The 12,668-nt window shown below is 35.9% G+C and overlaps 1 long non-coding RNA gene across 1 annotated transcript in view; it reads right to left on the bottom strand.

Annotated features, from left to right (window-relative positions):
* Positions 1 to 453: 453 nt before the first annotated feature.
* The window catches only part of LOC146763835 (uncharacterized), a 35,305-nt gene continuing 23,090 nt past the window's right edge, over positions 454 to 12,668 (bottom strand). The window contains exons 2-3 of the long non-coding RNA XR_014951734.1: positions 5,331 to 5,438; positions 454 to 4,596 (exon numbers count right to left, since the gene is read on the bottom strand). This is a non-coding gene — a long non-coding RNA (uncharacterized LOC146763835). The remainder of the gene's footprint in view (positions 4,597 to 5,330; positions 5,439 to 12,668) is intronic.

Raw genomic sequence — 12,668 nt, 5'->3', positions numbered from 1 at the left:
CTTTCTTTCTTTAATAAATTGCATTATCTCAGATTACGAAAGGCACTGATGGAGTGGTTTGGTAAGCACGTGGCATCCAGCCAAGGTCAAACCACTACAGGCCCCTGAGGAGAAAAAGGAAGACATGAGTGATGCTGAGCAGGAATTTCTGAGTGGGGGGGAAGGGTGGAAGGGAAGGAGGGAGGAAGGGAGGGAGGAAGGGAAGGAGGGAGGGAGGGAGGGAGGGAGGGAGGGAGGAAGGAAGGAAGGAAGGAAGGAAGGAAGGAAGGAAGGAAGGAAGGAAGGAAGGAAGGAAGGAAGGAAGGAAGGAAGGAAGGAAGGAAGGAAGGAAGGAAGGAAGGAAGGAAGGAAGGAAGGAAGGAAGGAAGGAAGGGGGGAGGGAGGGAGGGAGAGAGGGAGGGAGGGAGAGAGGGAGGGAGGGAGGGAGGGAGGGAGAGGAGTCTTTGCTTTTGGTGTGTGGAGTATGGAGTGTGAAGTGTGGAGAGACACTCATTTGCCAGTCTGAATTATCTTTCAGAGGGGTGTTAACTAAAGTTGCTGGGATTAATAAGTCTTGGATCTCCTTTTAAGGATAAAACATGCATGAAGTGTTTAGACATTATAATTTTATTTTCATAGTGTTTGCTTAGAATTACAGTTAGAAAATGTTACTGTCTACAAATATTGAGATTTATACGGAGTGAGCTGTGGAACATAAGGGAATGACTATAGCTCCCAAGTTGTAATCTCCTCCCAGTAAACTATGGCGCAGCAAGAACAATCTAGCAATTATCTTTGGCCAGAGCCATTGTGTCTTTCCAATTTCTCCTCAGCCCAGTGACAGAACAGTGTTTTAGGGAAAAGTTGGTATTCCTGATTAGCTCTAATACCAAGAAATACTTTGCTTTCTTAACAATATGCATTCTTAAGTCCCAGACTCTGGGATGGAAATTGCAAACAACATAGCCAGTTTATATGCAAATTAAATACAGTCACATCAAGAGGGAGGAGGTAATCTCAGTGGATAGTGTTTTCAGTTTCTGCTCCACTTCATATGTTTATTTCCAGAATCTTCTTATCACTGATCCTTCCTGGGAAAAGTCTTTGGGCATCCTACCCTCATGCAACTCAGTTGTATTGCAACTTGCTCCCTTAGTCTCCTTATTTTTCAGTGTTTTGTGACGTCTATTGCCACATGAACAATTAAAGGGAATTATTATTTTCCACATATGGATGTGATCTCTACCCTACCATTCAGACTGAGGCTGAAGAGTGGATCTGCTTTATTTATTGACATGGATGTATTTGGGAAGTCAGTTACAAAATTATCATACCTTCATGGTGTGAGTATTTGTGAGGAGGCAGTACAGCTATGAGTGTGACGCTCAGTCATCTGGTAGGTTACTCCTTTCTCCATCATCCTGCAGAAATTCAGAGTGTCTCCTTAAAGCATAGAAATTAGAGAATGGAGTAACAGAAGCACATGAGAGAGCTATTTCCACAAAAATTTGAAAGATGATCTTTAATAAGTGTTATACTTGATAAATTAATATCTAGACAAACAATATTGGTAACAACACTATCAAAAGCTAAAAATATCCTCAGTGCACAACTGCATAGATAATGGCAGAGAATGAGAGAATTGTACTATGCTGTAATAATCTAACTAAATGAATATATTATTCTAAAAAGTGCTGACCTGACATAGTGACATCCTCAACTTTCTACAGAACCTAGATCTTCCCACTTCCTATTTCTCACAAAAAAGTTTTAATAATTGTTGTTTGATTTTAATATACACTAGAATTATATTTACATAGTTCCTGGCAGGTAACAGAGACAAGACAGAATATTCCAAGGATCATACCAAAACATGAAATTTGTATGAAACATGTTATAATGTATAAAACTACACGACTTTTTGAAAAGCTTAACAGTGCAAAGAAAGAAATGACCTAAGGCACCTTTTTACACTCACTATCATAATGAATTTTAGGTGCACACAGTTGATTTCATTCAAATTATTGCCCAAAACAATTAAAACAATTTATAAATTAAAAAACAAAAAAAGTCTTCATTAGATATAAAAAGAAATATACAAATTCCTGATTATCTTGGGTGAGAACAAAGTAACATACTTGAAAGAAAATAAAGAAATGTCTATTCAAGTTAACATTCAAAAAATAAAAAAACAAATATATTGAGAAGTAATTTTAAGATCTGGAGAATATCAAAAGTGAGGGAGAAGTCAAGAAGGAAGTATAGTTAGAAGCTTTTAAAAAATCATAATTATAAATTGTAATTTAGAGGTATAATATGACAGTTCTGAAAGACTGAATGAGAACCAAAACAAGAATAAAAGAAGGAAGGTGGGAAAGAGTCAATGATCACAGAAAATGCCACAGTGAGAATTTGAAAATGAGAGCACAGATGAATAAGAAGACTAAACTGAACAAAAGAAAGGTGAGAGATGTCAATGAATGCAAGGCTAAAATTGCATTTCCTGTAAGGTTTTGGACACACTGATACTGCTTAAGGGAACAGCTTAGAAGACCACTGTATTTAAAAGCCAAGACTGAAAATATCAAATGCATCCAATGTATATTTAAAAACCACAGGAAATAAACTTTATGTTGTGCAAGAAATCACGTGAAATACCATTTTATGTACATTCTATATTACTATTCTTCTATAATTCTATATTCTATATTTTATTCTTCTATATTACTTCAGTAAACCAAAATAGTTTGTGGTGGAAGCAGTTTAAAAAAAAAAAGCAGCAAAAAACCACATCTTCAGCCTGGTCTTTAGTCTGATAACTCAGAAGGTCATCCTGTAGCCTGATAGGGTTGAATTTGCGCAGTACTGGAATATTGTAAGAGTCAATAATTTAAATAACTATTTAGTACTTAACTTATAATAAGTTTTATTGCCCAGAAAGTATTAAACAAAGATATTTACCAGTTAGACTGAAAACTGGTGCATTATCTCCTGTGTAAAACTTTTTGAGGGAAATAAATGGAGAACCATACCTTGACCCAGCCTGACTTAATGACATCTGATTTAATAGAAAACATGCTAGTACAGAAAACATGCTAAGTTTAGTTGTTACTGAAATTATACAGAAATTAGTTCACCTCACTGGGACCACAGTTCAGATAAAAGAAAAATATTAGACTGACAAAAAATATATTTAAGTACAATGAAATATTCAAGATGTAGCATTTAAGCAATGCAATCACACCTTGAAGGTTTTTACATAATTCTATGCAGTCCAAGACCAGCAGCATGCTTTTTAAGTCAGGATTAAATAAAATGTAATCCAAAATAAAGATATCTCACTGAGACAGTTCAATTAAAGCCTTCAGAGTTGAGCTTTGCCTAAAGTAAACTCTTATTTTTCTAGCCTGAAAAAAATATGAAAAGCATATAAAAAAATCATGTACTTTCCAGGTACAGGTAGATGATCGTAGTTAATTATCAAAGTCAAGAACAATTAATGCAGCAGGCCAAAACCATAGGAAATTTTACCCTGAATTTTCCATATATAATCAAAATCTTTGTAACTCTTTTACAAAATAAAGTGAAGGTAAAAGCTGAATTTATGTACATTTAAGAAACATTCATTCTCTATGTAAAAAACTTAAGCCAAAGTTGGGCTCCTAATACAAGGAAGCAATCAGGTGTGTTCAGCACTCATGTTCTAAAGGTCTATTGCTGTTAAACTGTAAGCGAAACATAAATATATGTATAATATAAATCCATAATGTCATTGGAAATATGAATGTGCCATTGAATCTCATCTAGTAAGGTTTTTGACTGACAGCTCAAGTCAGAGTTACCAATCTGAAACAAAAGAAGGAGAAGAAAGAAAATCTAGACTGATGGAGCAATCTTGCTCCTATTCAAGTCAATATAACACTCTCATTCAAGCATGATCAGGCTCCCTTTGTGCTCTATACTAAGCACATAGGACTCACCATCTTAGTACAACAGGGTTTACCTGAGGGGAAGGTGAAATTTAAAATTTCTCTTGGTCATTAGACTTCAGATGATCACCAACATAGTCATTATGATTGTGTTTATATTATCAATACAAGGGATTTTAGAAAAAAAAGCAACCGTTTAAAATCTAAGGATCATCTTTCCTAAAATTTTCACAATTACAGACTGAATTTAATTTTCTTGCATTTTTAAGTCTTTCACTACTTATTTTACAGATATCTTTTTATCTTAATACCACTTATTCTGAAATGGATAAAAACTTTTTTTTTTTTTTTAATGCAGATATTTACTGGGGGTCTATGCAAACAAGCTTTTACCACTTAAGCATTATTCTTTTAGTTTTCTTAATAGCTTCGTATTTCTTTCCAGCAGAAATCTAGCTGTAGCAAATGCACAGTCTTATAAAAATGCCTTCTTTTATATAGATTGAATTAGTGTATTCACATAGCTAGGTGTATAGCATTGACATAGCAAGGGCTTGGTAGAATGCAGGTCCTGGGAGGGCTTCTGGGAGAAGATGCCAGGAGTTTTCTTCATGTTGGCCAGGGGCAGTACAGCCAGCTGTGAGAAGGACTTGTCCAAGGCTGAGCCCGTTGTTGGTAGTGGCAGTTCCTAAGGGAGGAAAAAAAAACCTGCTGTACAAGTACAGCCAGGATAAAGGAGTGAGGAAATGAGGGACACATGTTCACAGTCAGTGCAGGAGGGACACGAGGTACTCCAGCTGCTGGGGCAGAGCTTCCCCTGTGAGATCACAGAGAGCCAGCTGTGTCCCTGCAGCCCGTGGAGGTCATGGTGGAGCAGAGATCCACCTCAGCTCACAGGGGAGGCCATGGCAGAGAGGTGGACATTCTGGAAGGAGGCGTGATGCTGGGGACAGCTCACACTGGAGCAGGCCTGTCGGACCTATGGACCCTGTGGACCCCAGAAGAGAGGAGCTCACACTGGAACAGGTTTGCTGGAGAGATCTGTGACCCTGTGACAAATCCATGCTGGGATGAAGAACTGTAGCCCATGGCAAAGACCCGCATTTGAGAAGCTCATGAATGACTGCCTCCTGTGCTGGGGACTGCATGGTGGAGCAGGAGCAGGAGCCCTTCCCTGAGAAGGAAGGAGCAGCAGAGATAACATGTGATGATCATAATTCCCATTTCCTATCCCCTGCACATTGTGAGGGAGAAAATCAAATACAAAATTGAGTCCAGGAAGAAAGGAGGTGTGGGAGGAAGGTGTTTTAATATTTAGTTTTTGTTTCTCCCTATTCTATTCTAACTTGATTGGCAGTACATTCAGTTAATTTCCCCAAATCATGTTTGTTTTTCCCAGGAGGGATCTCTCCATGCCCTTACCTCAACCCATGAGCCTTTCACAACAACTTCTTTCCTCTGTCCAGCTGAGAAGAACAGTGATATAGGGGTTTTGGTATGTAGCACCCAAACTTGGTCAATCTCTCATGTCTGGAATTAAAAGATGTGTCTAAAATCAGAATATGGGAAAGTTCTCTCCTTCCTGCATTCTAATATTGGAAAAAAAAATTGCAGTTCATCCACACCACTTAGAAACTAGTTAAAAACATACCTGATAAATATTACAGCACCTTTCAGTGTTTGTTGCAATGTTTTCAATTCTGCTTCAGGCATGCATGTAATGATCACAGTTTGCACATCTATTTCTTGTTTAAATTAGCTAGAATTAAAAATAGAAATTGGTATATTTCCTGATTAATCTAAGCCTGTCAGTATGCTCAGAGTACAGTTAATTATATTTAAGATGTGTTTGTTTCTGTTAGTATAACAGAAAGGCTCAAAAGGATGTTTAGTTCAGGGTTAGCTCCCATTTTTACAGGAAGTTTCTCAGTCTTATTCCTGACACCCCAGCAGTCCTATAGCTTGCCATAACAAAACTGTCTTTGCAGACAGCAGTTTAGGTTTGAATGCAGCACTAAACATGCAAATGAAGCATTGGATTTTTCCACTCTACTCTTACAGCTTTTGGTCTTTCAGGTAATGAAATAATTCTGACAGTACTTAAATCTCTCTGTTTGGACAAATGTTCTTACAGTTCAACTCCTTGGTTCCCCCTCCCCCACCCCCTTTTTGTATTGCATTTTTTTCTTAACTGTTTCTCTGTTGCTTTACAACTGCCTCAGAAAGAGATTAAGAGTTTCAGTTGTTCTCTCCTACCCTCCTAACTAGGCTGAAGAATTAATTGTGGATCACCACTGTATGAGTAAATAAATATATTAGCAAGCTATGGCCATGATGTCAAAGGTCAGATGTTAACTATACCAGGGAAATTAAAGTGCATGCCTCCATCCTTACTTTAGGTACCTGAGCTATCAGAGGAATGTGTTTTAGGAACCTCCTATGATGGGTGCTTTTCTAACTTAAAACCAGCTCCCTTTCTATACTTTTATGAAATTACAAGTTTAACTGCTATTGTCTTCTCATGAACTTAATAGCAACTATATCAGCATATAATATTTTTATTTTCATTGTCATGGCCAGACACAAAGCTGTGGGATATTTGTCTGTATTCCTCTCACTGGACACCACATGCAGTGCCTCCATGCACATAGCATCTCTGCTCTCTACTTACTTCAGGACAACTGCCTCTCTGCTCAAGGAGGTAAATGTATTCTTATGTTAGATTAATGATGGTTTGTTCTGCACACAAATGAGGAAAAAGCTGAATTTACATTGTCCAATGAACTGAACTGCTGTCAGATTTTCAAAGAGGTATGACCTTGGAAGTCTTCTTGCTGGGCTTTCCGGAAGGCTCAGCAAACAGAGTTGTCCTTTATTTTACTTAAGAGTAGTATTGTCTTCTCCCAAGATTCACTTCCAGATGTAAATACTGAGATCCCAGACATTACCTATTTAAAGGTAGAGAAGCTCATTATCTGCATGCACTGAAGTAAGGATTTAAGTTTCACTGCAATTTTTTCCTTAAGGAGATAATGGGATCTTGAAAAATAACAGGCATTTCAGCACAGAAAGTGAAGTACTCTTTCAAATCCAATTTTAAAAGTGTTGCAGAGCTTTTGATGCTGGAAAAGGGTCTTCAGAACTCTTGCTACCAACTTTAAACACTTTAATAAAATAAAATTAAACTCATAATATTAATACTTTAAATTTATATAATATATTTGGCATTTTAAATGTATTTATTATAATACTTAGAGACTGATTTTATGTGTATAAATTATTATACTAATTTGCTGAGATAGCAGTTTAGGCTCTGGTGAACACACTTTGCTCTAAGTCCTTTAAAAGTGAGGCAAATTCTTTGAAGACTGCAGCACAAAGTAATGAGTGCTTCCCATACTCATATAGTAGTACTAAAAATCTCCTTTCAGGTGGGATGAAGGCTTTATTCTAAAACATGTGTTTTGCATCCCTAAAAATAGAAGAGTAAAATCATTGAATATTCTGAAATTACAGCAGCTGACCTTATGAAAGATTCAATTTTCACAAGATATATTTTAAGTGAAATGGTTTGCTCATGTGTAAATTAATATTAGTCAGATTCAAGTCTGAAGCTCTGAATAAGATAAAAAAACACATCTGCATATTTGTAAAATTTCATATTTAATTAAAATCTAAAGGAAGCTAAATGAAATTGAACATTAGGAATATTTCAAATTATAATGTCATTATGAAAATATTAATAATTATTGTTTATAACAGTTATAACTACAGTCAAAGACAGTTCAGCAGCTCAGGTCATTCTCAAGTAGTCCCATGGGGATTCAGGGCAGCTCAGTCAGCCTGGCAGCAGCAGTGATTTGCCTGCTCTCAGGAATGCTGCCTGGTCACACACAGGTGGGAAGAGGCAGTGTGCAGCCTGGCTTTGCAGCACCACCTGTGCCTGCATGCTCTGCACAAGGGCAGATGCAGCTTTTTCCCAGGCAGCATGTGCCAATCTGTGTCAGGTCCATGGCTTTGCTTTGTCACGAGAAAGCAGTGATCTCGACAAAACAAAACGAAAAAAAACAAATAAAATTTCTCTCAATTTCTTTTTCGCTTGTGCTTTAGCTTAGAAGAAAGTTATGTTTGGAGGAAGATGGAAGAAGATGTTCCATTCACTGGACCACCAAATTCCCCTCTTAATTTGTTCCTTCCTCATTGTGACAAGCATCCTGTATTGGACCCAAGCAATTCAATCTCGTTTTTATCCCAGGGGTTGCAACAGAGCTTTCAAGCAAGTTGTAGCTACTGATTCACGTTGCTTTTCTCTTTTGCCATTTAACCAACTAAAACTGTTAAAAAGCATATTCACATTCCTATTGTAAGAAAAAATAGAACCTTAATCTTTCTTTAAAATTTTTGCTTAACACTTATTAGCCTAGCCAGTGTTGATTTAATTCTAAAAAATAAAATAGAAATTAGGACATTGTTGAAGATTTTTTTTTTTACCTAAGGTATCATGTAATAAAAAAGTAATTTTAACTTTTATCTGTGTTAATATAGATATTTTACTCTCATAGACAGCTTGTGGTCTTTCTTCTAGTGTGTCAATACAGGACTGGAATGGTTTTCTGGATCACTGAGTCCATTTGCCTCTCATAAAAGAGTTATGAGAAACTCTTCACAGTTTTTTTAACACTTCTTATAAATGGCTTTGCTTTTTCTTTCTTATAATTTAAACTTGTTAATGAATGTGTCACATATATTCTGAAGCCTTCATTTGGCTTGTTAGAAGAGAATACTATTGAATCTGTTTGAAAGAAACTCTTTCTGAGTAGTAAATTACTACTTGGTGCAAAGTAAAAATATTTTATCTTTGGGTAGCAGTCTAACTTCTTCTAATCATTCTTATCATCTAAGAAAGATCAAAATCTCCAGGTCTTCAACATTCTTTTCCAGCTGATGCTACCTTTTAATGTAGAAGATCTTACTACTCATCCCAAAACCAATTGATTTTCATTTTCCAACGTTTTAGTCCCTCAAGATCAGTCAGTTATGGCCGGTTGATAACTACACATGGCTTTTTCTTTGATAACTCAGTTTTGCTCATCTTTAAGTTTTACTTTTGTTCCTTTAATATTTTTCTTTTCTTTTTGCTTTTTAAATGTCACTAACAGGAATAGAGAGATCAGAGTCGGGATACTTGAACTCCTCAAACAGCCTTCATAGAACCCAATAGTTCCTTGCCAGCAAGCTTTTTTGTCCTTTACGGTTCTTTGTCCACTTGCCAATTATTTTCCTAATCCCTGCACTTTCTAGATGAAGTAGTAATTTCCTATGTGGCCCCTCTCTAGATGAAGTTGTAATTTCCTATGTGGCCCCATATCAAATACTTTGGTAAATCGAGTTTGCATTTCCTTCTGTGGAAGAAAAACATTATCAGAAAAGGATATCAGATTAGTCCTGCCTTAGTCAAACCTATGTTGCATTTTCTATTCTACCTCAATTATTTTATTCAGCTCTTTAAAAGCTAAATCCTAGTATACTACTGAGATCAGACTAATCTCTTCTTACCCTTCTCATTCACTTCTTCTCCTTTATACCAACTCTTGACATTTCCTATCCTGTAATCTTATGGCAGTACCACTGATTTGATAGATTTCTTTAAAATTTTTACCTCCTCCACATTCAGATCTCAGAGGTCAGAGTAGTCAGCAACTTTGGTAATGAGTTCCCTTAATTTATTAAGGTTTGCCCTTTTGAAACCCAAGTTCTCATTGCAAACCTACTATAATTTAATTTAAACTGAATCAGTTTACCATCATTCAATCAGACATTATTTTTAGTTTCAGCCCTTTTTATAGCAACTTTCTTTAGACTTTTTTTCATGAATGGTATCATCATCTTTTGCTAACATTATCTTTGGTTCAAGATTTAATGGATTAACAATGTAATAACAATTAAACACAAAACATCTTGCTGTACTACAGTCGCTACCTGCTCAAGCTTACAAGGACTTTAAAGGAGAAATTGAAAATAACTGCCACAATATTCCACAATATTCCACCTGGATGTCCAGCCCAGCTCTGAAATAATGTGAGACTGAAAGTGTGAAGGTGTTTTGGTGTTGCTAAACTAGTTTTTTATCTAGATAAAATGAACAGAAAGAAAAGTACATTGTGTCTGGAACAAAATTAGAAAGGACAAAGTCAACTCTGAAATTATTTTTTGCCAGATTTTTCTCTGGGAATTAAGCAAAGATATGATCCTAGTTACTCCTAACTATCTCCTTTCAGTCTTCTGCTTAAAGCTGCTCCCTCAGTTTTGGACTGACTTTATTAAATAAAAAGGATTTCTCCAGAATGCTTCTTCCGCTTAGAATTTTCTTATCCAGAAGCAGAGTTTTGAATTTTATATCCCATAGTGGAATTTACTTCCTTGGATATATCCATTCAGTTATCGAATCCATATATACCTATATATCACCTGCACCTTTCTATGGCAAGCTGTATCATAGCTCAACTATATTTAATCAGATATATTTCCTTTCTTTGAATACACTGTCTTAGTTGCATTTGATACCTGCCTGGGGAAGTGCAGTGCAGGTATCAAATGCAACAGTAGCCTCTTGCTTACTGTCTTCCAGGTCACTCAAAAATTTTTGGACTATCTTACCTCTCTGTCATCCTCCCTTTTCTAACATGAAAAGTAATAATTTTATCTTAGCTATTTTCTGCTATACAAATTATTTATTCCATTTGAGTTTTAGTAAACATGTACTGTACTTAAAGAAGCATGAGTGAAATTTAAAAAGGGAGAGAAATAAAAAATGTTTTCTACCAGAGCCATGAAATGTTACAGCTAATCTTCATTTTTTTCTCAATGAGCAAATGGGTGTTTGAGGAACACAATTATTACTGTCTTTTTAACACCATATGCTCTTATTGTTGTTACCTAAGGTTTCTTTTAAAGTCTAGTTCAAAAAAAAGCCATGACAGATCAGCTGTGTTTCTGAAAGATGTAAAGAGAGACGTCTTGCAGGTGCAGTGCCTCTCAGGAAACAAAGAGAATCACAGTACCAGTCAAACAGAAATAGTCTATCCTTAGCATTCTCCTGAGATTAGAGCTGGTCTGAATCAAAAAGCTGACATAACCAAAACATGTTTTACCAGGCTCATCTGCTTTGACCTACAACTTGTACCTCAGCAGCATAAGATAGTCACCAATGTCACAGGATAACTTAATACACTGCTACTAATACACAGTGTTTACATAAATGTTTTAACATTTCATCCCTTTTTCTTTGATGGAAACAATTCTACAATAAAGTTCAGAACATGTAGCAACAGTCCCCAGGAGAAGCCCTACATAGGATAATGCAAAAAATTCTCAGCACAAGCATTTTACTAAGATGAAACTAAAGTGAATAAATGGAAAAATGGCTCCAAGCTTCTTATTTCATACAACTGTGGGATCAGATCTGAGGTGCTGCATATGTGCAGAATCTCAAAACTAAACCTTCCACAAGATAATTTGCCTAGCCCCAGCTTCGTGGCTGCATGTTGTAATTTAAGATATGAAGTATATAAAATTTAACACATACATTTGAATAGAAATATTTGCCCATGAGAAGAAAACAGGAGCATTCTTTATTGGAAATGAACAGAAAATCTGTACTTGGAAGGTTACCCTGTTGTTCAGTAGTGCCATGCATAAGAAAGAGAAGGTAACATATGAAGGACTGTCCTCACCATTGCAAGGCAGTTCCTAGACTTATGGAATAAAGCTAACTTTGAGTGCTGAATTTAGCAGGAATGATTTATTACCTTTCAGTATAAAATACTCATTTGTTAACTGTGAGCAATAATTAGCTCAAGTCACAATTAGTACAATAACTTCCAGTAATTTTGGTCAGTGAAGCCCACATTTTGCTCATAATATTTAATAAAATATTAAAAAGTGTGACTACTTTTATATAATCATCTTTAAAAACCACACTAAGTTATTTTAATCAATATACTTGTTTTAAGTAAAAGCCATTTAATCTTCTGACTTATGCATTAACCTTCCATTAAGTATTAGTGAAGAAGTTAAATGCACCTTAGTCAATAATGCTAATGCAGGAACTGTTGTATTAACTATGGAGAAATGCGTATTCATATTATGTTAAAGTGGCTATCCTTAACGATTAGCTATTATATGTCAGGAAACTGATCATAAATTTGAAATATTCTGTAGGAAAATGAATTATAATGTTGAAACTGAGTTCTCTGTACTGTAATAATTTTGAAATGAGGTCATCTACTTCTCCTGGTCAGTGCTTTTTAAGGCAATGATATTGAAGTGATGAAGATACCCTTGATGATACTTTGACCTCACCTTGCAGTTTCACATCTTGGTCGGTAATAAATGAGACAGGTAATTGTACTATACTAAATGAAAATATATGAATCCACCTACAGGTATATGGAGAAGTTGTTTTAGCATAAATTCTCATTGCTTTGTTTCTACCTAGAAATACCTAAATGTACCACTAAGATCTGCAAAATGATACAGTTATGCCAGAAGATTTCTCTGAGTTTTAGCCTAAATTCCAGTGACAAACTATCTGCTTGTAGATATCATATTCCATATGACTTTTTCTACCATTTTCACCTGTAACAGGTTTTATCCTAAACCATTTTACCTGCAAGATATATTTTTTACACTAACCTGGCACAATGCTTTCACAGTGGGATCCCTTTCCTCCTGTTCTTGTCTGCATATTCTTGCTGTTTT

Source organism: Lonchura striata, chromosome Z (assembly GCF_050655825.1).
Source record: "Lonchura striata isolate lonStrDom1 chromosome Z, ASM5065582v1, whole genome shotgun sequence".
NCBI lineage: Eukaryota > Metazoa > Chordata > Aves > Passeriformes > Estrildidae > Lonchura > Lonchura striata.
Note: the sequence above shows the minus strand (reverse complement) of the source record. Positions and strands in the feature narration are given on the sequence as shown.